Below are 26,528 nucleotides of genomic sequence, written 5' to 3' on the forward strand. Positions count from 1 at the left end.
AAGTTTAATGATTGAGAAAATAAAATGTGTTCCAAGTTAGTCTGGCTTTGCTGATACTGGCTCGGCAAAAAAAAAAAAAAAAAAAAAAAAAAAGCCTTTTATTTTTGATGACTTATTATATGTACCTTTAAAAAATTTCAAATATTACTCAAGTGAATATTAAATTTTTCTCCAGCCTCAAATCTCTGTATTCTAATCTCCTTCTCTCAAGATAGTCCCCGTTATTAGTTTTCTAAGAATCTATACATATCTAAGTATGTCTTATATGTGCCATATATATAGTGGTGGCTCCAGAATTTCTACATAGGAGAGACTTAGGGGCTACAATCTGATTGGATGTGGGTATGCTGCATAAAGCTTCATTTGCCTGGTATTTTACGTAAATAAGAATATATAAATTTGAGCACTATAAGAAGTATAGTAAGAAATTATAAAGCATTGAAAAAATAGGAATGCACAAGTCCATACCAATAATAAATAGTAAATACTACATAAGTGAGGAAACCTTGGATTGCTCAGGTGAAATGTAACAGCTGCCTGATAAATGTGGCAAGAGTGCTGGCACTGAAAGAGCATTATTTCACAGCCATAATAGTAAAGATTAGGTCAGACAAGACTCATCAATGAATGCTACACCTACCAGGACACTTTGATGAAAACCAGGATATTTGCATCATTTTAAAGTGCCACCTCACAGACTGCTTATTAGTTCCATGAGTGGGGAGCTGGGGTGGAGGGGTGGGGCGTGATAAAAGGCCCAGTTTTATAAAGTTGAGAATTTGGAAAAATATCTTGGCTAAGGCATTGAAATCAACATAACCAGTGAGGAACAAACGTGATATCCTGAGAAGGACACATCACCTATGCAGTTCCCTGGCCTAGAATGTGTAACTTCAGTCTAATCACAAGGTAACGTAAGATACACCAAAACTAAGTCATGTTCTATTAAAAACAGTGGTGGGGAGGGATGGTGATGGGGACTGTACCCACTAAAAATGTCAATGTGATAAAAGACAAAGGCTGGGACAATGTTCCAGACTAAAAGGGGCTAAAGAGACATGATAACCAAATGCAATATTAGATCCTAGACTTGGTCTGGTTGAGGAAGAGAAAAAAGTATTCTAAACAATATTAGATCAATGGACAGAATTAAAATACAAACAGTAAATTAAGATTAAAAAGCAACTGCAGGATTAATTCTGCTGCTTTTAACATATAACCACCCCATTGCCATAGCTGCCAAGCTCTGAATGGCCATACTCTTCAGGAGTGCTTGAACTTCTGCCCACAAATCTCCTTCTTTGCCCAGAGAACCAGGACGTGGGAAAGCTGGTGCAGGGTAAGTTGTTTATGCTGCTGGAATTAAGTGCTGTTTTAAGTTTTGCTTCAGAACCTGGAAATTTAAACTAAGTCAATGATACAGGCCAAAGAGTAAAGCTCTCATAGAAACTGCAATACAAATTCCTTTCTGGTCCCCTCTGACCAGCTTATGCTAATCTCACTGAAACCTTTATCTTACTCACTTTTTCTCTGTTCATTTTAAAGCCAAACTCCATTCAAGGAAGGAATAGTACATGGCAAATGTATGCAGGTGGTTAATAATGGCTTGGTAAATAAAGAAAATGAACGAATGAACAAATAAGGTAAATTTAGGTAGTGCTCTGATATCGAAGACTATTAGTATGATTTATGCAGAAAAAACAAAAAGAACATTTTTTTCTACCTTAGTTCCTACTGAGCTCTGTTTAAGAAATATAGTCATTTCCCTATATTTACTTCCAAATTAAGATATCTTTCTGTTTGAACTAGTATTAAGTCTAAGACTACAAAACAGAGTAAAAAGAAGAAGAAAAAGGAACACATGGCAACACAACATTCTTGTCAGCTGGCCTTTTCATCAGATAGATGAAAATGGGAATTTAAAGCTGTAATATTAGGACAATATGAGAACTGTACACTCACATGGAACCTTGAGGTAAATGTGCATATGAGAGTACAGAACAGAAACTGGGAACTGTTATGAAGAAAATAAAGGACTGGGAAAAGTGGAATCTATAATTTGGCTTGGCGGAGAAAAAGGAAAGTGAGTTAACACTCATCAGGGCCCTTGGGATTACCCTTCTGCCTGGGATGCAGGAGGAAGCCAATGTGGATGAAGGGCTGATGGTGCCAGGTGAACATTCACAGCTAGACTGTTCAGCCCAGTAATTTGGGATACTTGGAAATGTGTTCCCAAAGGCAAGAAAAAATATAAGCAGAGAAGATAATGTTTCTGAAAAAAAAACAAGCATACAAATGTCTGTGGATCTAAGGGAAATGGTCTCGCAAGGCTAACTGGCCATTCTGAACACCCGGCAACCATTCCCATTTTTCTATCAGCACTTTGATTTTATGGTAAAGAAATAATCCTTTCTCTACTGATTGCATTATGCTGTCAGTCAAGCTGTGTATTTCAGGTGCCTGGCATGTGTAGTAGAGACCAACAGATGAATTAGTTGAATGAATGAATGAATGAATGTGCCCAGCTTTCTTTTTGCCAGGCCAGTGACATAACTTTCTGCCTGACGTTTGGCTCTTAAACATAATGGGGAGACTAAAAAAAGCCAAAAGCAGATTCATTCTAGTAGAGATGTCCTAATGACAGACCACCATTCACTGTTGTCTCCTAGGTCTAGGACTTCTCTGCCATGGTTTCTGTCCTTTCCAAGTCAGATGACTAAGCTTTCTCTTTTATTCTAAGAAGGATTATATATCCTTGCAATAAACTCTCCCTCTGCTTAAGTTATCTAAAGTTCATTTCTGTTGCTTATGAACAAACAACCATGACAGACACACATTTCCCAGGTTGCCCCTGTGGAATATGCAAATTATTATCTCCAAATATGGGCTTAGTATAATAGTAAGATAGTTAGTGGAAGTTTATGGGTTTTTTCTTCTTTTGTTTCTATGTGCTTCTGGGTGATCTCTCAAATACACTCAAGGACAAGAACTTGAGGAGTTGAAATAAGAAATGTTAGTTCTTTGCATTTTCCTGCAAGAATTCCTTATTATTGTGTCTAAAAGTATCTATTGTTCAATAGATATTAGAGTTAAACATATTTATGTTCAAATGCCACTTATTTTTAGATTAATTTCAAAGGGTATATTTGCAATTTACCAATTTCCTAAGCCCCACCTCAGCTACTGCAAATTTTCCCTGCTCTTATGTCCAATCAACAATTGCTTGAAGAAACTTTTACTTCTGAAGTTTCAACTAGTTATGTAAAGAACAAATCTAAACAAGCCCTCACCCCATTGCTTTAAAAAAATATAAACACTGGATTTTATTTAGCAACCTAGTTTCTTTTGATAGAAAAGCCTGTAGAAAATGATGATTTCTATTTTGTTTTCAACTGGTTATTTTTTAAGTAGTTAAAAAATATCCACTGGCACTTTTTAGTTTTGCCATAATTTTAGTGCTTAGGATGGTTCTGAGCACCTAACAGATGTTTAAAAAATGGTAATTAAATTCATGAACAAAGAAATGTTTTGTTATTTATTGTGGGGCTATTTTGGTTGAATCATCACTAAGAGGTGGCTAAAGGGAATCTATTGCATAGCCATTTTAAAGTTACAGGACACACTTATCACAGCAAATTGCTATTTTTGATGTTTCCACAAACTTTCCACAACATTTTTAGAGTCCTAAAATGATTTCACATTGAAGGAAAGCCTGAACTGCTGCCTCAGATGACCTTGTGGTAGGATTTATATTCCAAAACTCCCCCTGTCTGGGGACCCCACCCTTACCCTCAGCGTCAAGCTATAAGTCTAGACTTTATCTGAAGCAATATTCTTTCTTGGCTCCTTTCTCTTCCCAATCCTATTTCTCTTGTTATCTTATAGGTTTTTCTTGAAGAGCAGCCAAGTCCCTATCTCAGGCTCTGCATCTAGTGAACCCAACCTAAGACAGTAATGTGCTACTAATCTGAATAGAAATCTTATATAACAATACCTATGAACTTTGTTGCCTTTGAATCTAAAATTTTACCAAAGATGTTGATAACTGCAAAAGATATACCATCCTTGTACCCAGTCAACACAGACAATGACAACTATATTGAGGGCCTTTTATGAAGATTCTACCTCCCTTAAATTTTACTCACAATCTTCTTTAGTAGGTATTACCACTCATTTTTTCAAAATGAAAAAATATTAACAGTCAACATATTAGATAACCTATCCAAAGTCAGACAACAAGTACATGACAAGTGATTTGGACTGTTTCCTGAAAGATCTCATAGGTTGATCATAAATGATCCAAAACACTATGAAAGAAAACGACAATGTCTAATTTCCTGTTCTTCAGTACTTGTGGAATAAAGCATAAGTAGTCAATTCAGAAATGCCTGACTTGTTTTAAGGCTTACCCATGAGATTTAAAGCAGATTTCCTTTTTAAAAAAATCTTGTCTCAGTCATATGAACACCTCTGTTAATTACCAAAATAAACCAACATCTCCATAGTCAAAAAGATGGAGCGATGTTGTTAAAACAGTATTTTGGTTTTAAAAGAAATTGAAAACCAGAGTAAGGTGAAAAGCATACAGCCCACTCTCAAACAAAAATACATATTACCTTGTTAGGAAATGGCATGGAGTAATTATAAACAGCTTCACAGGCTGTCAGCCTCAGACATCCACCTTCCCTTGAAGAATCTGTGTGCTTTGCCATCAAGGAGTTATCTGAACTTTTCTTTCTTTTTTAACTTTTATTTTAAGTTCAGGGTACATGTGCAGGTTTGTTATAAAGGTAAATTTGTGTCATGGGGGTTTGCTGTACAGATTATTTCATCACCCAGGTGTTGAGCCTAGTTCCCATCCATTATGTTTCCTGATCCTCTCCCTCCTCTTACCCTCCACTCTTTGAATGACCCAGTGTCTGTTGTTCTCCTCTTTGTGTCCATGAGTTCTCACCACTTAGCTCCCATTTATTAGTGCAGTATTTAACTTTTTGTTCCTGCATTAGTTTGCTAAGGATAATGGCCTTATCTCAATCTTTTCTAAGCCCATTTTTATGTTCAGGCTGCCTATCTCCTAAGTTTCATTCCCTTCAAGAAGAGCAGCACTACACTAACACAGCCCTAATAAAGCCAAGATACACGTTGTTCAGTCAGGTCCTATTTTAAAAAGGACAGTCTGAGGGGAAAACAAAATCTCAAAGAAATTCATGTGTGAAGTTAAATAAGGCAAACACAAAAGGATAAAAATATTGTATAAGTCCACTCATAAGAGGTACCTAGAATAATCAAATTCAGACAGACAGAAGGTAAAATAATGATCATGAGGGCTAGGAGGAGGGGGAATAGGAAGTTAATGTGTAATAGGTAGAGTTCCAGTTTGGGAAGATGAAAAAGTTCTGGAGATGAATAGTTGTGATGGGTGCACAACAATGTGAATGTACTTAATGCCACCGAAATGTGCACTTTAAAGAGGTTAAAATGATAAATTTTATGTTGTATATATTTTACCAGACTAATTTTTAAAAAGAAATTCAATGCTTTTCTTGCATTTGTTGAGAGATGCTAATGAGACTCTAATCTATTATATTCCTATCCTTTTCATGTATTTTTAAAAACTCTCTTCCCATTTTCTCAAAGCCCCAGACCCACTAACATCATTCTTTTCCAAACCCATCCCTAAAGTTCTTAATACTCTACTCTGGTCACTACATTATATTTTTCCCTTCTCCTCCCTTTCCTCATGAGCCAACACCATGAAAGCACTCAAGAGATAGAACCTCTATCCAGAGGCAGAGAAAAGAAAAAATATGAGCAAGCAAGGTCCTCTGTAGCAAGCAGGAGAAGGAAAAAGGCTGAATATAATAATAATATTATTATTATAATAATATTAAATTTTTATAATATTATATAATTAAATTTCATTGCACTCATTTTATTCTATACTTAATCTTTATCTAGCTTCAAGTGCTTCTAATCTGAGATTTGGTGAATAAATCCATATTTCACCTTACCTATTGACATCTATGATTTCAGTCTTCATTCAAATCATGTCTTTGCTCCTCATTTATCACGTGTTCACACAATTGATTAGAGGTTTCAGCAGTGGTTCTCAACTTCTGCTGTTCATTAGAATTACCTGGGGGAGCTTTTAAAAGTTCAGGCCTCAACCCACACCAACTAAATCAGGGAGATGCAGGGAACTGTCTTTTTAAAACTCCCAATGTGCAGCTACATTTGATAATCAGTGCTTTAGGGAAGAGCATCCCAAATTTTAAAGTTTACATCAATTACACTGGTGCCCTGGGGACTGTAGCTGCACCTCAGTTGCAGGTGTTTTTTTGTGCTGATTCAGCTGTTCTTCCTCTGCTTCTAGGTTGGTCCAGGTGGGAGCCCCAAGTCAGTCACTTCTAAATTGAGGATCTTTAACAAGTTACTCAGTTCTCTAACCCTCAGTGTCCTTACATGTAAAATGGGGATAACAATGTCAACTATTTCACTGAGCTTTCTTGAGGATGAAGTGAGATACTTGTGTACAGCAGTGGTATGAGGCTTTCCATTAAACACGTCTGTCTGTATTTCTGCCATGGCTGCCAATGAAGAACCAACTTGCTAATTCTCTCTCTACCTCAAATGTCTGCTTATGGATTCAGCTAAGCGATGGCTTCACTCTGTGCACTTTTTATCTCTGATTGCTTATAAGTTCAGGTTTGCATTCCTAAGGAGTGGATTTGATTGGTTTAATCAGTTGCCATCCACTGTAGGCTATTCCAGTAGGACTCTGTGTTTGCACAAAGCAACCTCTGTCATAGAGCAGGGTGAATTTATGGATTGGTTTCCTTTGGTTAGGATTTGACTTATACTAGGCTACAGTATAATTTATATATAAGAACCCTTCAGAAAGAAATGGACATATGGCAAGCAATCTAAGGCTCCTTCGGAGAGGACAGTGGAAGCACCTTGCTCAACTTGCCTGGTACACTCAGCAAATATTTACTGAACATCTCATACGTGCAAGGCATTCAATGTATCCCCATCCCTCAAGGTCTGGGTCCATCTGTGTTTCTTGGTTCTAGACAGGAAGAGTAAAACACCCAGAGTTCCATTCCTTTTTGTACAGATGGCCAAAGAAAAATACCAAGATCTTTTCTCATTGAATAGTGTTTTGGTTTATAAGGAATTTTGTACTCAGAACTGCTACTCCGAAAGGAACAAAGACAACCTCTCCAATTCTCAGAATTTGGTAAGGGGATAATAGCTAACATTGAGTGCTTATTATATACCCGGTACTATTCAAAGTGCTTTATGTGGATTAACTCATTTAATCCTCGTAACAATCTTCTGATGTAGGTATTATTTTCCCCATTTGGCAAACGGGGAAACTGGGGTTAAAACATGGCCAAGTCATACAGCTAGTAAGTGACAGTGCCAGGTCCCAGCACCAGAGCCTGCACTCTGTCTGCACTGCACTGTGCAGCGTCTCCGGCCCTCTCTAGAGTCTGCTCAGATTGGTGGTGGCACAGCCTTTACATCAACATACACCCACCTTGTTTTTTTGCACAGATGTCTAACAAATGGTGATATCCTCATATATATATCGTGGAAATATATATAATACTTGGCCTTCTAGCAGGGACCTAAAAGGATATTAAAAGATAAACTTGCAATCTCTAAAGTTTATGTCAAAAAGCAAATCATTCATAAACTAGTATTATTACTATGACTAGGAACCAGTAACATTTAAAATTTGCTGCTTTCTCACATATCATAGGAACCTTTTGTGGTTGCCTGTTATCTGAAGCTTATTCCTGTTTTGGGGAAGAACCCACTTGTAACTTTCTAACCAGCTTTTTGGTTTCTCTCTCCTCTTGTCAAACCCTCTTGGCCAGACACATGACCTAGACCTTACCCAGTTAGACATTCCTCATTCCTGCCCAGAACTTGAATACCAAGAAATAAGATGAGCAGAAGATTCATCGTGAGGACAGAGGTGAAGGCAGTAAGGCTAGTCACACCATCATTAGCTGTGGCATCACATCTGCAGACTATTGCTGAGCGTGATGTTGGCTGAGGCCTGCTGCCTAGCTTCTCTTTGTATTAGTTTTCTAGGACTGCAATAACAAAGAACAAGCATACCTTGGAGATGCTGTGAGTTCAGTTTTAGACCACTGCAATAAAGCAAGAATCACGATATAGCAAATTGCACATATTTTTTGGTTTTCTAGTACATATAAAAGTTACATTTACACTGTACTGTAGTCTATTAAGTGTGCAATAGCTTTATGTCTTAAAATGTGCATACCTTAATTAAAAATACTTTATTGCTAAAAATGCTAAAAATTATCTGAGCCTTCAGAGAGTCATAAACTTTTTGCTGGTGGAGGGTCCTGCCTCAATGTTGATGGCTGCTGACTGGTCAAGGTGGTAAGTGAAGGTTGGGGTGGCTGTGGCACTTTCTGAAAATAGGGCAAAAATTGAGTATGTATATTAATTAACTCTTCCTTTCATGACAGGTTTCCCTGTAGCATGAAATGCTGTTTGATAGCATTTAGTCCACACTAAAATGCTTCTAAACATGGAGTCAAACCTCTCAAACCTGCTGCTGCTTTTCAAATAAGTTGGTGTAATATTCTAAGTCCTTTGTTGTCATTTCAACAGCATCTTCAGGAGTAGATTTCATTTCAAGAAACCACTTTATTTGCCCATTCATAAGAAGCAACTCCTCATCCATTCAAATGTTATGAGATTGTAGAAAACCAGTAATGTCTTTACGCTCAACTTCTAATTCTAGTTATCTTGCTATTTGTATCACATGTGGCTTCAGGGGAGGATGTCTTAAAATCCTCAGAGTTATACATGAGGGTTGAAATCAACTTCTTCCAAACTCCTATTATTGTTGATATTTTGGCATCCCCTTATGAATCACAAATGTTCTTAATAACATCTAGAATGGTAAATCCTTTCCAGGTTTCCAATTTACCTTGCCCAGATCCATCAGAGGCTATGGCCTTACAAAATGCATTTCTTAAATAATAAGACTTCAAAGTCAAAATTACTCCTTGATCCATGGGCCACAGAATGGATGTTGTATTAGCAGGCATGAAAACAACATTCATCTTCTTGCACAACTCCATGAGAGCTCTTGGGTGACCAGGTGTGTTGTCACTGAGAAGTCTCATTTTGAAAGGAATCTTTTCTCTCTGAGCAGTAGGTCTCAATAGTTGGCTTAAAACACTCAGAAAACATGCTCAAGAAACCATACATGCTTTGTCATCAAGGCTTTTTTATTTTATTTATAGAACACAGACAGAGTAGATTTAGCATAATTCTTAAGGGCCCTAGGATTTTCAGATTCATTGATGAATACTGGCTTCAACTTCAAGTCACCAGCTGCATTAGCCCCTAACAAGAGAGTCAGACTATACTTTGAAACTTCAAAGCCAAATATTGACTCCTCCTCTCTGTGAAAGTCCTACATGGCATCTCCAATAGAAGGCTGTTTTTTGTACATTGAAAATCTGTGGTTTAGTGTAGCTACCACCTTCATCAATAGTCTTAGCTAGATCTTCTGGATAACTTGCAGCTTTTCCAACAGTACTTGCTGCTTCACTTTGCACTTTTATGTTACAGAGATGGCTTCTTTCATTAAACTTCTTGAACCAACCTCTGCTAGTTTCCAACTCTTCTGCAGTTTCCTTACCTCTCATACCCTTCGCAGAATTGAAGAGCATTAAGGCTTTGCTCTGGATTAGACTCTGACTTAAGGGAATGTGCTGGTTTGATCTTTTATCCAGACCACTAAAGCTTTCTCCTCATCACCAATGAGGCTGTTTTTCTTTTTTATTCATGTGTGCACCAGAGTCGCATTTTTACCTTACTTCAAGCACTTTTCCTTTGCATTCACAACTTGGCTGTTTGGTGGAAGAAGCTTTCAGCCTATCTTAGCTTTCAACATACCTTCCTCACTAAGTTTAATCATTTATAGCTTTTGATTTCAAGTGAGAAATGTGTGGCTCTTGGAACACTTGGAGACCACTGTGAGGTTACTAATTTGCCTCATTTCAATATTATAGGAAAATGGCTGGTCAGTGTGGTCAGTGGGACAGTCAGAAAACACACAACATTTATTATGTTTGCCTTCTTACATGGGGGTGGCTCATGGCTCCCCAAAACAATTACAACAGTAACATTGAAGATCACTGATTACAGATCACTATAACAGATATAACAACAAGAAAAAGTTTGAAATATTACAAGAATTAACAAAAGCTTGAAATATTGTAAGAATAACAAAATGTGACACAGAGACATGAAGTGAGCACATGCTGTTGGAAAAAAATGGTGCCAAGAGACTTGCTCAGTGCAGGGTTGTCACAGACCTTCAATTTGTAAACAATGAAATATCTGCAAAGTCCGATAAGCAAAGTCCAATAAAATGAGGTATGCCTATATCACTAACTGGGTAGCTTAAAACTACAGAAACTTATTTTCTCACAGTTCTAGAGGCTAGAAATCTGACATGAAGATATTGACAGGGCTTGCTCCAAAGACTCTAGGAAAAATCCATTTTTGTCTCTTCTAGCTTCTGGTCCTTGCTGGCAATCTTTGGCATTCCCTGGTTTGTGACAACAAAATTCCAATCTCTGCCTTCATCTTGACAGGCCTTCCTCCCTTCCTCATCTCTGTGTGTAATTCTCCGTTCCTTTCTCTTACAAAGATACCAGTCACCGGATTAGGAACCATTCTAATATAGTATGACCAGGTTTAACTTGATTACATCTACAAAGACTCTATTACCAAATAAAGTTACCTTGAGGTATCAGGAATAAGGAGTCTACCATATTTTGGGGTTGGGGTGGAACACAATTCAACCCATAACACCTATATCCCTGCCAAGTTTCTTGATTTGGATCTCTATCCATCACAGTGATCTTGTGGGTCATCCAGTATTTTCCTTATAAGGTGACATTTAGCAACACAGGTTTGAACTGCACAGGTCCAGTTATATGTGAATTTTTTTCAGTAAAATTTACCCCCCAGTGTGCCCACCTCTCCTGCCTCTCCTTTCACCTCCTCTACCTCTTCTGCCTCTGCCACCTCTGAGACAGCATGACCAACTCTTCTTCCTCCTCCCCCTCAGCCTACACAACATGAAGACCATGATGATAAAGACCCTTATGATCACCCACTTCCACCTAATGAATAGTAAATATATTTTCTACTTATAATTTTCTTAATAACATTTTCTTTTCTCTAGCTTCCTTTTTGTAAGAATACAGGATATAATATGCAAAATATATGTTAATTGATAATTTATGTTATTGGTAAAGTTTTCAGTCAATAGTAGGCTTTTAGTAGTTACATTTTTGTGGACTCCAAAGTTATGTGTGGGTTTTCAACTGCATGGGGCTTGGCATCCCTGACCCTGTATTGTTTAAGGGTCAACTGTACACTCTTTTTCCACTTAAAATATGTGGAATTAGTTTTGCTGCTTGCAGCTATAAATCTTGACCTGTCTTATCTCTAATTCAGTTTGCTTGACCTCCCATCTGAGAGTCATCATCAAGATTCACTAGGGATGAGGAGAACAGTGACTTTCTGCCAGCAGAGACCCATTTGCTTTAAGACCAAGGTGAAGATTCCCATCCCACTGCCTGAATCAAGCAGACTGAGGAAGTGACGTCTCAGGCCCATGTTGAAGGACTTGCATTAACCAGTCCCAAACATCATTACTGAAACGCCAGCAGAATCTTTTGATTTCCTAAATCATGAGTTTGTTGTCAAGCTATATCTCGTTCTGGAGCAGAACATAACTAATTTTTGCCTTTGGGCCTATGGATGGTGTGAGGCCTGTTTCAGTGGAAAGGACCACACTGCTTGCATCAGATCTCAGAGATGTTGCCCCAGTCTGTATAATTTTCGTCAAGTCATGACAGCAGCACCAAAGGGGCTAATGATCATTTCAACTGAGTTTGGTCTAAAATTTCCAAAGCCTCAGCAGTGCTCTTAGGAACAATAACATTATGCCAGAAAGAGCTGCAGAGGAAACAAAACATTATGGGGTTCTAACAAACATGGTAATAAAAGACAGCTGAATTTTAAAAGAGAAAAGTCTATGTCATTGACTTCAAGGAAATAAAAACACATTTAAACTTTCTGAATAAGTCATCTTCACAAATGGCCATCAGGAGATGAGTGGTAATGTTACTTATTGATTTGCCTTGCTATGCTGCTTGTTATGCCCTGCCCTGGCCAACTTCATGGAACTGTGGTAGGGCTAGGGACCGCATAAGCTTGGAACTGCCTGAAACTATCTTTGCCATAATTTGTAGAAAGACTGTTTGAGAATGAAGCCAACCCAGGAAAGAAGAATCCAAGAGATATATACAAAGTTATTATTTCATTGAGTTCCTCAACCTAGCCATACCTAAAAATACCCATTAAACTTCGAAGATTTTTGAGCTAATAAAATCTATTCGTTTAAGCTGGCTTGAGTTTGAGCTCTAGCCTGACAAATGACAACGTGCTATCAAGTGTCCATATCTACTTTGACCTAATTTCTTTGGATTGCTATTGGCAAGGGACTACTATGTTGAATGAACTACAGATTTCAACTGGAATGGTGGTTTCTGAATTTCTGTCATCTGGCACACTATTGGAAACATGTGCACACAAAAATACACACATAAACTAATGGAGAAGCACCTTTGTAAGACAATCTTTTGGCACATGTATATTACTGGATTATGATTATACTTAAGGGCATGGCCAATAGGAAAGTAAATCAGCTAACTAAAGGAGAAAAGTCTTATTCCACCCGACTCTGTACATCCTTGCCTTACCCCATCAAACCAACAACATGGGAATTTACCTTCCTGAGCTCCAGCATTGTCTGTTTTTTTAGCAAAGCTGTGCTGTTAATATCTTGACTCAGCATATTCACAAACAACATATGGGTAAACATGGCTCCCCGCTAGACCAGTTCCTTATACCTCTCATCCACCTCTCCCAACCCAGTTTTTCCAAAACCCATGGGACTAGCCCGAACTTCCTCATTCATTCACATGTTTATACAATAAGTAAATATCATGCACTTGCTATGTGCCATGGTCAGGCATAGGCATTGTAAACTCAGCAATGAACAGAATAGAGTAAGATCTTGACTTTGTAAACTTTATACTCTACTGGGAGAACATAGCCAACAAAGAAATTTTATGTAGACATATGTCAGATGATGATAAATGTTATGGAGAAAAAATTAAATGGGGTCAAAACGAGAGGAATGCCGAATGAGTGGCTATTTCACACATGGTGAAATTGTGAGCCTTGTAGGTTCCTGTGGGAAGACTATGCCAAGCCAAGGGAACACCATGTACAAAGGCACTGAAATAAGAATATCTAGGAATCCAGTGTAGCTAAAGAGGAGGTAATGAGAGGCAGTGTGCTAGAAGATGTGGTGAGAGATGTTGTTAGTGGAGAATACTTGGAACATTTGTAAGCCATGGTAAGAACTCTGGGCTTGATTCTGTTATTAAAAAACAAAACAAAACCGTGGAGAGTTGTAAGCAAAGGAGTCACATAACCTGACTTAAAGTTTTTAAAGATTGTTCTATCCGCTGCATTAAGAATATAACTGGCATTAAGGACAGAAGCAAGGACACCAAGGAGATCATGAAACTAGCAATGCAGGGGATAAAAAGTTAAATTTTGGATAAATTCTGAAGGTAGAGACACCAACAGAATGGAATGTAAGCAAAAGTTTTCATAAATGTCTCCAAGAGTTTTGGCCTAAGCAATGAAAGAAATGGAATTGCAAATTACTGTGATGCATAGATTTAGAAATGGGGGAGGAATCAGCAGTGTAGTTACAACATAATAGGTTTGAGGTACCTATCAGATGTACATGTAGAATGGATAATTAACTAAATGAGGCTGAAATTAAAGGGAAATTTCTGGATTGGAGACATGTACTTGGGAGTCATCAAAATATAGATGAAATTAAAATCATGGACTGGATGAGATCACCTTAGAAGTGGGTTCACACAAAGGAGAAGAGAAGAGGACTAAGGACCATATTGTTGAGCAGCCTGATGTTTGCAGGTGGAGGAGAAAGGAGGCACAGCAAAAGAAAATGAGAAGGAACATCGTAAGGCACGATGAGAACCAAAAGGTTCCTGGAACCCAAGTTAAGGAAAAAAACCACAGCAACATTTCAGGAAAGAAAGAGTAGTTAATGGGATCAAATGTTGACACACGTCAAATAAAATCAGGACTAACAACTACTGGATTTGGTGACAAGAAAGTCATTGGAGTGGATTCAAAAACAACAGGAGGGAGTAAATTGGAAATAGGTAGTACAGACAACTCTTTTGAGGAGTTTGCTGTATACAGCAATAGAGAAGTAGAGCAATAGCTAGAGAGAAATGTGGGGAAAAGAGAAAATTTTCATTTAAGATATGCAGAATTTCAGCATGTTTGTATGCTATTGGAGATGGTCTATTAGAGAGGGTAAATGTTGATGATGCAATGGAGAGAGGAGACAAGTACTGCAACAGTATTCTTTAGTACTCAAGAGGAGTAGAGTCTAGTGCACAAGTACAGGAGTTAGCCTTAGGTAGACATAGAGATAATTTATCCACTGCAACAAGAGGAAAGGCAGAGTATAAAGGTAAAGATTCATACAGTGAATAGATGAGGTAACAGGATTGTATACAAATCCTCTTCCGACTGCTTCTATTTTCAAAGTAAAATAGGAAGTGGATTCATCAGCTGAGAGTGAGGATGAGAGGAAAGGCTACAAGGTTTGAAGAGAGATGACAAGAGTTGCCTAGGAAGTGGGAAAAGTCTGAAATAAGACAATGTGATAGAACCCCTGGGTGGCATGAAGGGCCTGCACGGGTCAGTGTTCATCTTCCTACTGTGGATTTTGAACACTATGGTGAAGGGGATGATGTCCATAGGTATTTGGAGTACAAGGTGGAAGAGGGCAGAAGTAAGCAGTCAGTTACTTTTTAAAAAAATTAATTGTTTGTATGTTTGAGAGCTCTGTCACCCAGGCTGGAGTGCAGTGTTGCCATCATGGCTCACTACAGGCTTGAACTCTTGAATTCAAGTGATCCTCCTACCTCAGCTTCCCAAGTACCTGGGACTACAGGCATGCCACCACACTTGGCTAATTTTTTTCTTTTTTTTTTTTCTTTGTGTGTGTGTGTAGAGATGGGACCTTACTATGTTGCCCAAGCTGGTCTGGAACTTCTGGCCTCAAGCCTCCCAAAGTGTCAGGATTACAGGTGTGAGTCACCATACCCAGCTATGAGCAGCCATTTAAAAGTAAGCTACGTTGTTAAGATTTAAGACACAGAGGCAAACACAGGTCTACAGTACAAATATGAAAAGTGCCTGAAATCTTAAAGATAAAATTAGATATAATTTGAGCATACGCTTCGAAATAAAATCAGGGAATTTTACAACTTAAAATGAAAATGACCTTAGTGATTTTCTTATCTGAATTCACTTTACAACAATGAAAATCAAGGCCTATAAAATTAAATGACTTGTCCAAGACCACAAACTTAGGTAACAGCAGATACAAGTCTAGACATTAGTCCTCATTCTTCATCTACTAGTCTTTACTTTCTCATTTAGTGGCAGAGGATGATGAAATTTCAGACTGGTCCTTTTTTTTTCTCATTGCACGTCCAGGCCTTCCTTTCTCTTAACTGTTCCATCAGTTATCTTCCATAACAAAGTCCCCTTGTTATCTCTCACAGTCACCCAGCCTCCTCTCAGCACCTCAGCCAAGTGGGTACTTCATTGGAGCTTCAAATCTAGGGCATTAGGCTGAGTTGAGAGACCAGTCTCAGAAAAGTATGAGTTGGGCTTCCCTTAGAAGGAGGAAAGGGGGGTGGTCTCACCAAAATTCTACAGCTGATTTCTCTAGACCTAACAGACAGCACCATGGTTTCCAGGTGCCAGTGATAAGGGCATTGCATTCTCTTGGCCCTACTTTTGTTCTGGACAAAGAGAAGTGCAAGAGATTTTTCAAGCCACAAGCCATATGCACTCTTTGGACCAACAAACATCAAGCCTTTGCATTAAGAAGAAAATGAATCTGAACCAACAAGCTTGGGTATAGCCTGCAGCTTGTGTCCCATCTGAATACCATTTGAGCACAACTGGTTAAAGTTCTTCAAATGATGGCTTTTGTTATCTATAAAATTAAGACTAAACCAGAGATCAAGGAATTTCAACTGGAAGCTATATCCTGTCTCCAGTCTCCCATCTTGGTGTAATTTAAGTGAGTTACAGGCCCCTTTAAATTCACTTATTTAAAACAGATACTCATCCAAAGAGGCACTCTATAAACATTTGGCACATCTTGATGAGCACTTCAATTGTCCTTCAAAGGCAGTGGAAACAACCTCAAAACCAATAACTTATGCTTTCCTCCAAGAAGTCCATTAATGTTGGAACGAGGGCCTGCCTCTGGCTGAGTGTGTCCTCTCCTCTCTTTCATGTTTAGCAATTGTCCCTTCTGGGAAACAGTAGTACAGTTTCAGGCAATCTTTTAAAATTTATAAATTAAATAGTATAGAGGTAAAGGATATTGATGTGAACTAGGAGCTAACATATGTAACAAAGTATAGGGTGTTTCATCTGTCCTATCTTCTCCTGGTTGAAACAAACAATTTAAAAAATGAGAAGAAATTTACACACCTTGATATTCCCACATGCTGAAATAAATATTGGGAGTAGAATCCCCTAAATAAAACAAACCTTTTTTAAAAAGCTTTTATTATTTTTTAATTTTTGTGGGTACATATGTGTATATATTTATGGGGTACATGAGATATTTTAATACAGGCATGCAATGTGAAATAAACACATCATGGAGAATGGGGTATCCATCCCCTCAAGCATTTACCCTTTGAGTTATAAACAAACCAGTTATACCCTTTAAGTTATTTAAAGATGTACAATTATTATTGACTATAGTCACTCTACTGTGCTATCAAATAAATAGTAGGACTTATTCATTCATTTTATTTTTTTTGTACCCATTAACCATTCCCACCTCCCCCCTTCCTTCTACTCTCTAGGTCCATGAATGTCATTGTTTTGATTTTTAGATCCCACAAATAAGTGAGAACATGCAATGTTTGTCTTTCCAAGCCTGGCTTCTTTCACTTAACATAATCTCCAGTTCCATCCACATTGTTGCAAATGACTGAATTTCATTCTTTTTTGTGGCTGAATGGTACTCCATTGCATATATGTACCACATTTTCTTTATCCATTCATCTGTTTATGGACACTTAAGTTTTGCTTCCAAATTTTAGCTGTTGTAAACAATGCTGCAACAAACATAGAAATGCAGATATCACTTCAATATACTGATTTCCTTTCTTTGGGATATATTCCCAGAAGTGGGACTGCTGGATCACATGGTTGCTCTATTTTTCATTTTTTGAGGAACCTACACATAGTGGTTGTCCTAATTTACATTCCCACCAACAGTGTACAAGGGTTCCCTTTTCCCCAAAACCTTGCTAGCATTTGTTATTGCCTGTCTTTGGGTACAAGCCATTTTAACTGGGGTAAGATATCTCATTGTAGTTTTAATTTGCATTTCTCTGACGATCAGTGATGTTGAACACCTTTTAATATACCTGTTTGCCATTTTTATGTCTTCTTTTGAGAAATGTCTATTTAAATCTTTTGCCCATTTTTCAGTTGGGTTATTAGATTTTTTTTCCTGTGCAGTTGTTTGAACTCTTTATATATTCTGGTTGTTAATCCCTTGTCAGATGGGTAGTCTGCAAATATTTTTCTCCCATTCTGTGGGTTATGTCTTCACTTTGTTGATTGTATTCTTTGCTGTGCAGCAGCTTTTTAACTTTATGTGATCCCATTTGTCCATTTTTGCTTTGGTTGCCTGCACTGTGGAGTATTTATCAAGAAATCTTTGCCCAGACCAGTATCCTGGAAATTTTCTGCAATGTTTTCCTGTAGTAGCTTCATAATTTGAGTTTGTAGATTTAAGTATTTAATCCATTTTGATTTGATTTTTGTATATGTCAAGAAATACAGGTCTAGTTTCATTCTTCTGCATATCGATATCCAGTTTTCCCAGCACCATTTATTGAAGAAACTCTTTCCCCCAGTATATGTTCTTGGCACCTTTGTGAAAAATGAGTTCACTGTAGGTGTATGTGTTTCTTTCTGGGTTCTCCATTCTGTTCCATTGGTCTATGTGTCTGTTTTTTCATGCCAGTACCTTGTTGTTTCGGTTACTATAGCTCTGTAGTATAAATTGAAGTCAGGTGATGTGATTCCTCCAGTTTCGTTCTTTTTGCGATAGCTTTGGCTATTTGGGGTCTTTTGTGGTTCGGTATATATTTTAGAATTGTTTTTTCTATTCTGTGAAGAATGTCATTGGTATTCTAATAGGAATTGCATTGAGTCTATATATTGCTTTGGGTAGATGGAAATTTTAACAATATTAACTCCTCTAATCCATGAACATAGAATATTTTTTTCATTTTTTAGTGTCTTCTTCAATTTTCTTCATTTATGTTTTATAGTTTTCATTATAAAGATATTTTGCTTCTTTGGTTAATGCCTACAAATTTAATTTTATATGTAGCTACTATAAATGGGGTTATCTTTTTCTTTTTCACATTGCTCACTATTGGCATATAGAAATGCTACTGGTTTGTATATGTTGATTTAGTATCATGCAACATTACTAAATTTGCTTATCAGTTTCAATCGTTTTCTTGTGGAGTCTTTAGGCTTTTCCAAATATAAAATCATATCATCTGCAAACAAGGATAATTTCTTTCCAGTTTGGATGAGCTTTACATCTTTCTCTTGTTCCAGTGCTCTGGCTAGGACTTGCTGTACTATGTTGAATAAAAATGGTGACAGTGGGCATCCTTGTCATGATCCAGATCTTAGAGAAAAGACTTCCAGTTTTTCCCCATTCAGTTGATATTAGTTGTGGGTCTGTCATATATGGCTTTTATTATGTTGAGGTGTGTTCCTTTTTTCCTCACTTTTTTGAGGGTTTTTATCATAAAGGGATATTGATTTTTATCATATGCTTTTTCATCATCAATTAAAATGATCATATGGTTTTTATCCTTCATTCTGTTGATATGGTATATCACATTGATTGAATTGCATATCTTGAACCATCCTTGCATCCCAGGGATAAATCCCACTGGGTCATGTTAAATGATCTTTCTCATGTATTGTTTGGTCTCCTTGTATTTTGTTGAAGATTTGGGCATCAATTTTCATCAGAGATATTGGCCTGTGGTTTGCTTTTTTTGGTGTGTCTTCATCTGGTTTTGGTATCAGGGTAATACTGGCCTTGCAGAATCAGTTTGGAAGAATTCTCTCCTCCTCTATTTTTCAGAATAGTTTGAGTAGAACTGGTGTTAATTCTTCTTTAAATGTCTGGTCCCAGGCTTGTTTTTATTGGGACACTCTTTATTATGGCTTTGATCTTGTTACTTGTTATTGGTCTGTTCAGGTTTTGGATTTCTCCATGGTTCAATCTTGGTAGGTTGTATGCATCTAAGAATCTATCCATTTCTTCTAGATTTTCCAAAATATTAGCCTATAGCTGTTCATAGCAGCCACTAGTGATCCTTTAAATTTCTGCAGTATCAGTTGTAATCTCTCCTTCTTCATTTCTAATTTTATTTATTTGGATCTTCTCTCTTTTTTCTTAGTCTGGCTAAAACTTGGTCGGTTTTGTTTATTTTTTGTTTTAAAACAACTGTTTATTTTCCTGATATTTTGTTTTGTATTTTTCCATTTCAATTTCATTTATTTATACTCTGATCTTTATTATTTATTTTCTTCTCCTAATTTTGGGTTTGATTTGCTCTTGCTTTTCTAGTTCCCTTAAGATACATCATTAGACTGTTCATTTAAAGCTTTTCCTCTTTTTTGATTTATGCACATACAGCTGTAAACTTCCCCCTTAGTACGGTTTTTACTGTATCCCCTAGGTTTTGGTATGTTGTGTTTCCATTATCATTGTTCCAATAAATTTTTCAATTTCTTCCTTGATTTCTTCATTGACCCACTGGTAATTCAGGAGCATATCATTTAATTTCCATGTATTTATATAGTTTCCAAAATTCCTTGTTATAATTTATAGTTTTATTCCATTGTGATGAGAGAAGATGCTTGCTATTATTTCAACTTTTAAAATGCTTTAAGACTTGCGTTGTGCCCTAACATATGATCAGTCCTTGAAAATGATCCATGTGCTAGAAAAAGAATGAGTATTCTGCACTCCTTGTTCTGTAACAAGGAGTTTATGAATGTTCTGTAATGTTCATAAAATGTTCTGTAAATATCTGTTAGATCCATTTGACCTATAGTACAAATTAAATCTGATGTTACCTTTTAAATTTTCTGTTTGGAGGATTTTTCCAATGCTGAAAGTAGGGTGTTGAAATATCCAGCTATTATTATTACATAATAACTAATAATATTTCCTTTATATAGCTGAGTGCTCCAGTGTTAGGTGCATATATATTTAAAATTGTTATATCCTCTTGCTGAATTGAGCCCTTTATCATTATATAGCAATCTTCTTTGTCTCTTCTAATATTTTTTGTTTTGAAATCTGTTTTGTGTGATATAAGTACAGCCAGTACTGATCTTTTTTTGGTTTCCATTGGTATAAAATATCTTTTCCCATCCCTTTATTTTCAGTCTATGCATGTCTTTATAGGTAAACTGTGTTTCTTGTAGGCAACAGACCAATGGGTCTTGTTTTCATTCATTCAGCCTATCTTTGTCTTTTCATTGGAGAATTTAATCCATTTATATTCAATATTATTGTTGATAAGTAAGGACTTAATTCCTGCCATTTGTAATTTGTTTTCTGGTTGTTTTGTGGTCTTTTCTTCCTTGGTTCTTTCATGCCTGTGAAGGTGATTTTCTCTGGTATATGATATAGTTTCTTGATTTATATTTTTTTGAGTTCATTTTCTAGTGAAGGTGATTTTCTCTGGTATATGATATAGTTTCTTGATTTATATTTTTTGTGTGTTCATTTTATGATTTTTGATTTGAGGTTATCATAAGGCTTGCAAATACCACTTTATAATCTATTATTTTAACCTGGTAAGAACTTAACACTATTTGCATAAACAAGGAAAAAGAGAACTATTAAAAACTCTATGCTTTACCTTGATCCCCCTGCTTTTTAACTTTTTGTTGTTTCTCTCTCTTTTTTTTTCAGAGACAGAGTCTCACTCTGTTGCCTAGGCTGGAGTGCAGTGGCATGATCTTGGCTCACTGAGACTGCCACCTCCTGGGTTCAAGCAATTCAATTCCTGCTTCAGCTTCTCGAGTAGCTGAAATTACAGGCACACACCACCATGCCCAGCTAATTTTTGTATTTTTTAGTAGACACAGTGTTTCACCATGTTGGCCAGGCTGGTCTTAAACTCCTGACCTCATGATCCACCCACCTCAGCCTCCCAAAGTGCTGGGATTACAGGTATGAGCCACTGTGCTAGGCCTGTTGTTTCTCTTTATAGCTTATTGTACTATGTCTTGTAAAACTGTAGTTATTATTTTTTATTGGTTCATCACTTAGTTTTTCTACTTAGGATAAGAGTAGGTTGCATACCAGAGTTTCACTGTTATAATATTCTGTGTTTTTCAATGTACTTAGGATTCCAGTGAGTTCTGTACCTTCAGGAGATTATTTATTGCTCATTAATGTCCTCTTCTTTCTGATTGAAGTACTCCCTTTAGTATTTCTTGTAGGATAAGTCTGGTATTGATCCCTCAGTTTTTGTTTGTCTGAGAAAGTCTTTACTTCTCTTTCAAGTTTGAAAGATATTTTCACTGGATATACTATTCTAGTGTAAAAGTTTTTTTCCTTTGGCACTTCAAATATCTCTTGCCACTCTCTCCTGGTCTGTAAGGTTTCCACTGAAAAGTCTGCTGCCAGACATACTGGGGCTTCATTGTATGTTATTTGTTTCTTTTTTCTTGCTGCTTTTTGAATCTTTTCTTTATCTTTGTCCTTTGGGAGTTTGACTATTAAGTTTCGTTTGAAGACTACCTTTGAGGTCTCCTTAAATCTACCTGGTGTTCTAAGTACCTTCCTGTACTTGGATATTGTTATTTTGCTCTAGATTTGGGAATTTTTTTTTATTATCCCTTTGAATAAACTTTCTACCCCTATCTCTTTCTTTACCTCCTCTTTAAGGCCAATTACTCAAATTTTCCCTTTTGAAGGTATTTTCTAGATCCTGCAGGCATGCTTCATTGTTTCTTATTCTTTTTTCCTTTTGTCTCCTCTAATAATGTATTTTCAAATAGCCTGTCTTCAAGTTCACTAATTCTTTCTTCTGCTTGATCACTTCTGCCATTAAAGGACTCTGATGCAATCTTCAATATGCCAATTGCATTTTCAGCTCCAGAATTTATGGTTGATTCTTTTTAATTATTTCAGTCTCTTTGTTAAATTTATGTTACAGAATTCTAAATTCCTTCTCTGTGTTGTCTTGAACTTGAGTTTCCTCAATTCAGTCATTTTGAATTCTCTGTCCAAAAGGTCAAATGTCTGGTGTCTTATTTAGTTCAGTTGGTGAGGCCATGTTTTCCTGCATGGTGTTGATGCTAGCAGATGTCCTTCAGTGTCTGGGCATTGAACAGCTAGGTAGTCTCTACCATCTGGGCTTATTTGCAGCCACCTGTCTTAGGATGGTTTTCCAAATATTTGAAAGGACTTGGGTGTTGTTATCTAAGCTGTATCTGCTTTAGGGGGCACCCCAAGCCAGTAACACTATGATTCTTGCAGATTCATAGAGGTACCACTTTGAAAGTCTTGGACAAGATCTGGAAAAATCCTCTGGATTATGAGGTAGAGACTCTTGTTCCCTTCCCTTACTTTCTCCCAAACATACCATACATTCTCTCTCTCTCTCTCTCTCTCTCTCTCTCTCTCTCTCTCTCTCTTCTCTCTCTCTGTTCTGAGCCATCTAAAGCTGGGGGTGGTGTGACACAAGCACCTCTATGGCCCTCACCACTGTGACTGCACTGGGTCAGACCTAAAGCCAGCACAGCAATGGGTCTAGCCCAAGGCCTGATGTAAGCACTCTCTGGCTACTGCCTGTGTTCACTCAAGGCCCTGGTACTCTACAATTAGGAGGTGGCAAAATGAGCCCTATGTCGTTCCCTTCCAGGTAGTGAGGTCCCCCCAGGCCCTGGGTGGGTCCAGAAGTGCCATCTGGAGTCAGGGACTAAAGTAGAAAAAAACTTAGAAGTCTATCTGGTATTCTAATATATTGTAGCTGGGCTGGCACTCAAACCACAAGATACAGTCCTTCCCATTCTTCCCTCCTCTTTCCAAAGGCAGAGGAGCCTCGTCCCATAGGCAGTACCACCCCAGGCCATAAAGAGTACTAACAGACTACCACTGATGTTCCCTTATAGCTCAAGGTCTCTTAAGTCAGCTTGGCATGAATGCTGCCTGGCTTGGGACTCACGCTTCAGGGAAGTGGTCTCCCTCTGTCCCCTAGGGCAGGTTCAGAAATGCCATCCAAAAGTCAAGATCCATAATCAGGAACCCCATGAACCCACTTGGCTTTCTACCCCACTGTGGCCATGCTGGTACTTAAGGTACAAGACAAAGTCCACTTCACTTTTCCCTCTGCTTTTCTGAAGCAGAGGAGCTTTTGCCCCATAACCACCATAGCCGGTATGTGCTGAGTCTCACCCGAGACCAGCAAGCCTCAGAGGCTCACCCTAGACCTTCGATGTAGTACCTGGGTGTATCTTTATTCAGGGCCCAAGGGCTCTTCATTTAGCAGGTGATGAATACTAGTCAACCCTGAAGGCCTAATCACTATGCCTTCCAGGCCATGACTGCTGAATTTGCCCAACTACTAACAAAAGTGGGCCTGGGAGAACCAATAGACAACTCAGAGGATCCAGATTCTTCCCTGAACCTACTCCACCTAATGACCAGGGTCAATTAGCCCTGCCATTGATGATACCTTTCTTTGACTGATGGTCTCTTTGTGCTATAAATCTATAGAGACAAAGCAATTTAATAGTATTTTTTTCTGTGTCCTCGGGTAGAAGCATTCTCCTTTGGGAACCATAACCTCTAGATAACAGAACTTAGAATTATGGGGACTGAATATACAGAAACTCTGAGAGGCAATAAATGGATAATATGTAGAAACACCCCTTTATTCCTGAAGCCACATATTATACCTAGGAATACAGAACCACATGGTAGACCATGATATCTGATAAAGGCCACATTCTTGAAGATGGCACCCCATCCCTGTATGGCATCATCTCAAAGTTGACAACTCAGCTACACTTTCAAAAAGCTGTTTTATCCCATTATCTGACCGGCAGCTTCTGGGAGATGCAATATGTGACAGGACCAGGGATAATGCCATACACCCCCACCACTGCCATATTTCCTTTGTTATAAATTTGATACCTAACATGCTGTCAGGCAGGATTTCCTGTCTGTGAATCAGACTCTTAGTGAGCCCTCAGATAGTGGGGCTGGTTGAGGCCTGGGTACAGGAAAGCCATATTTATACCTAAAACATGTGTTGATTACAATCAACATAAATTCTGTGTAGAAGGGGTCCAATATAACCAATTTGCATCAAATGACTGGTAGCTCTCCTTGAGCCAGACCTCAAGGCTGTTTCTCTATTGGTCCTTGTAGCTGTTATGCTGGATTTTTGGCAGCAGCAAAAGCTAGATCAATCTTAGTGAGTGAGAAACCATACTCTTAGGCTAATGCACAGTCTCTATTTCTGCCACCATAGCTATTCTGTTCACGCGCTGAAATGTAGTACAAATATCTTCACATTTACTGCACACTTGCAAAGGCCATCCATATTTTTCTTCCCCATATCTTCTTGCCCTCAACATTCTAATCACTCTCTTTCAGACCCCTGACCATTTAGTCAAGCCATTTGCAACTGTCCATGAGGCAGTATATATTTACTCCTTTGACCACCTCTTTTACCATACAAAGAGGAAGATGTGCTGCACTGCCCAAAGCTGTGTTCACTGAAAGGATTCCTGCTTATATAACCACCATAAAAAAACAATATATCCATAACCAAGCTTGGTTTTTTTTTTTTTGGTCAACTGATCATATGAGACTATGTATATAGCCCTAGGTGTAGGATGAGAGAGTAGAAATGGTGCAAGAGTAGTGGATGGTATGGCAGTCTGAACTACTTGCTCATGCAGCCTTCTTGTGCCCTCTGACCTTGCTCATGCTCAATCCCAGGTGTGCCACTTCTATATGTAGATTGCTGTTGGATTGTAATTTATGACTTAGTAGGTCTGATAGAACTCAAGTAAGGTAGACAGTTCAGGCTGTTTGTACACTCAAAGTTCCATGTTTAGGTGCTATGTCTCTACCAGAACCCAGAAACACACAAGGATCTGATTTCCAATTAGTACATAATTCTCCACCATAGATGGTATGGTATTGCTTCAGAGCCCTAGGTGTATACGTTGTCATGAACCCTGGAAGTATTAGTGGTCTGTCTCCTCCACCATCCCTTTCAAAGCATAGCTAGATTACACACCACAGAGGCTGACCATTTTCTTGATGATATAAAGGCTTGGGAGCCTCTTTTAAGATGGTTTAATCTCAAACAACACACTGGTAGAACTGACTGTGTCTGGCAACCTAGATGTCACAAATGTCAAGCCAAATCAGAAGTTGGTGGTGGAAACAGAAACATCCTGAGTATTTTCAGAAAGCATATAACACAATCAGTAACAATTAAACAATAAAACAGCCATAGTCATTAATTGAGCATGTGCTAAGCAATCACATTCTTTCATTATTTTATTGAATCCTCACAATAATCACATGTGTGAAGCAGGTGCCATTTTTCTCATTTTTGTAAATACAAAGGGTAAAGCATGTAAGCCACCATGCCCAGCCAAATTATTTAATATGCTTTTAAAATAATTTAAAAAGCATATTAAATAATTTGGCTGGGCATGGTGGCTTACAACTATAATCCTAGCACTTTGGGAAGGTGAAGTGGGAGAATTGCTTAAGGCCAGGAGTTCAAGGCTGCAGTGACCCCTGATCATGCCACTGCACTTCAGCCTGGGCTACAGAGTAAGACCCTGTCTCAAAAATTTAATTAATTAATTTAAAAATAAATATTAAATAGTTTTTCCAAGCCACACAGTAAAAGTGGCATATCAGAGATTCAAACACAAATTCATCTGACTCTAAACGCTAGGTTCTTTCCCACTGTATTGTAACTACTCCTCAAATTATAAAATTCTCCCCATGAAATAATCTTTCAATATTCCTATTGATTCTTGGCTATCTTCCAGGGAAAACAAGTGAATTTGGAAAGTTAAGGTGAGTTAGATAGAATTTTTAACATTTCTTTATAGCATTTCCTAATCAGAATCTATTTCAGACAGTCAAATATTTCTTCTAGCCAATGTTATTTTGTGAATAGTTCCTA

The 26,528-nt window shown here is 37.8% G+C and overlaps 1 pseudogene across 3 annotated transcripts in view; it reads right to left on the minus strand.

Annotated features, from left to right (window-relative positions):
- LOC118144943 (keratin, type II cytoskeletal 8 pseudogene) overlaps positions 1 to 26,528 on the minus strand; it is a 376,247-nt pseudogene that overhangs the window by 41,774 nt on the left and 307,945 nt on the right. The gene's annotated exons all lie outside the window — the stretch shown is intronic.

The sequence above is a fragment of the Callithrix jacchus genome, chromosome 8, assembly GCF_049354715.1.
Source record: "Callithrix jacchus isolate 240 chromosome 8, calJac240_pri, whole genome shotgun sequence".
Taxonomy (NCBI): domain Eukaryota; kingdom Metazoa; phylum Chordata; class Mammalia; order Primates; family Cebidae; genus Callithrix; species Callithrix jacchus.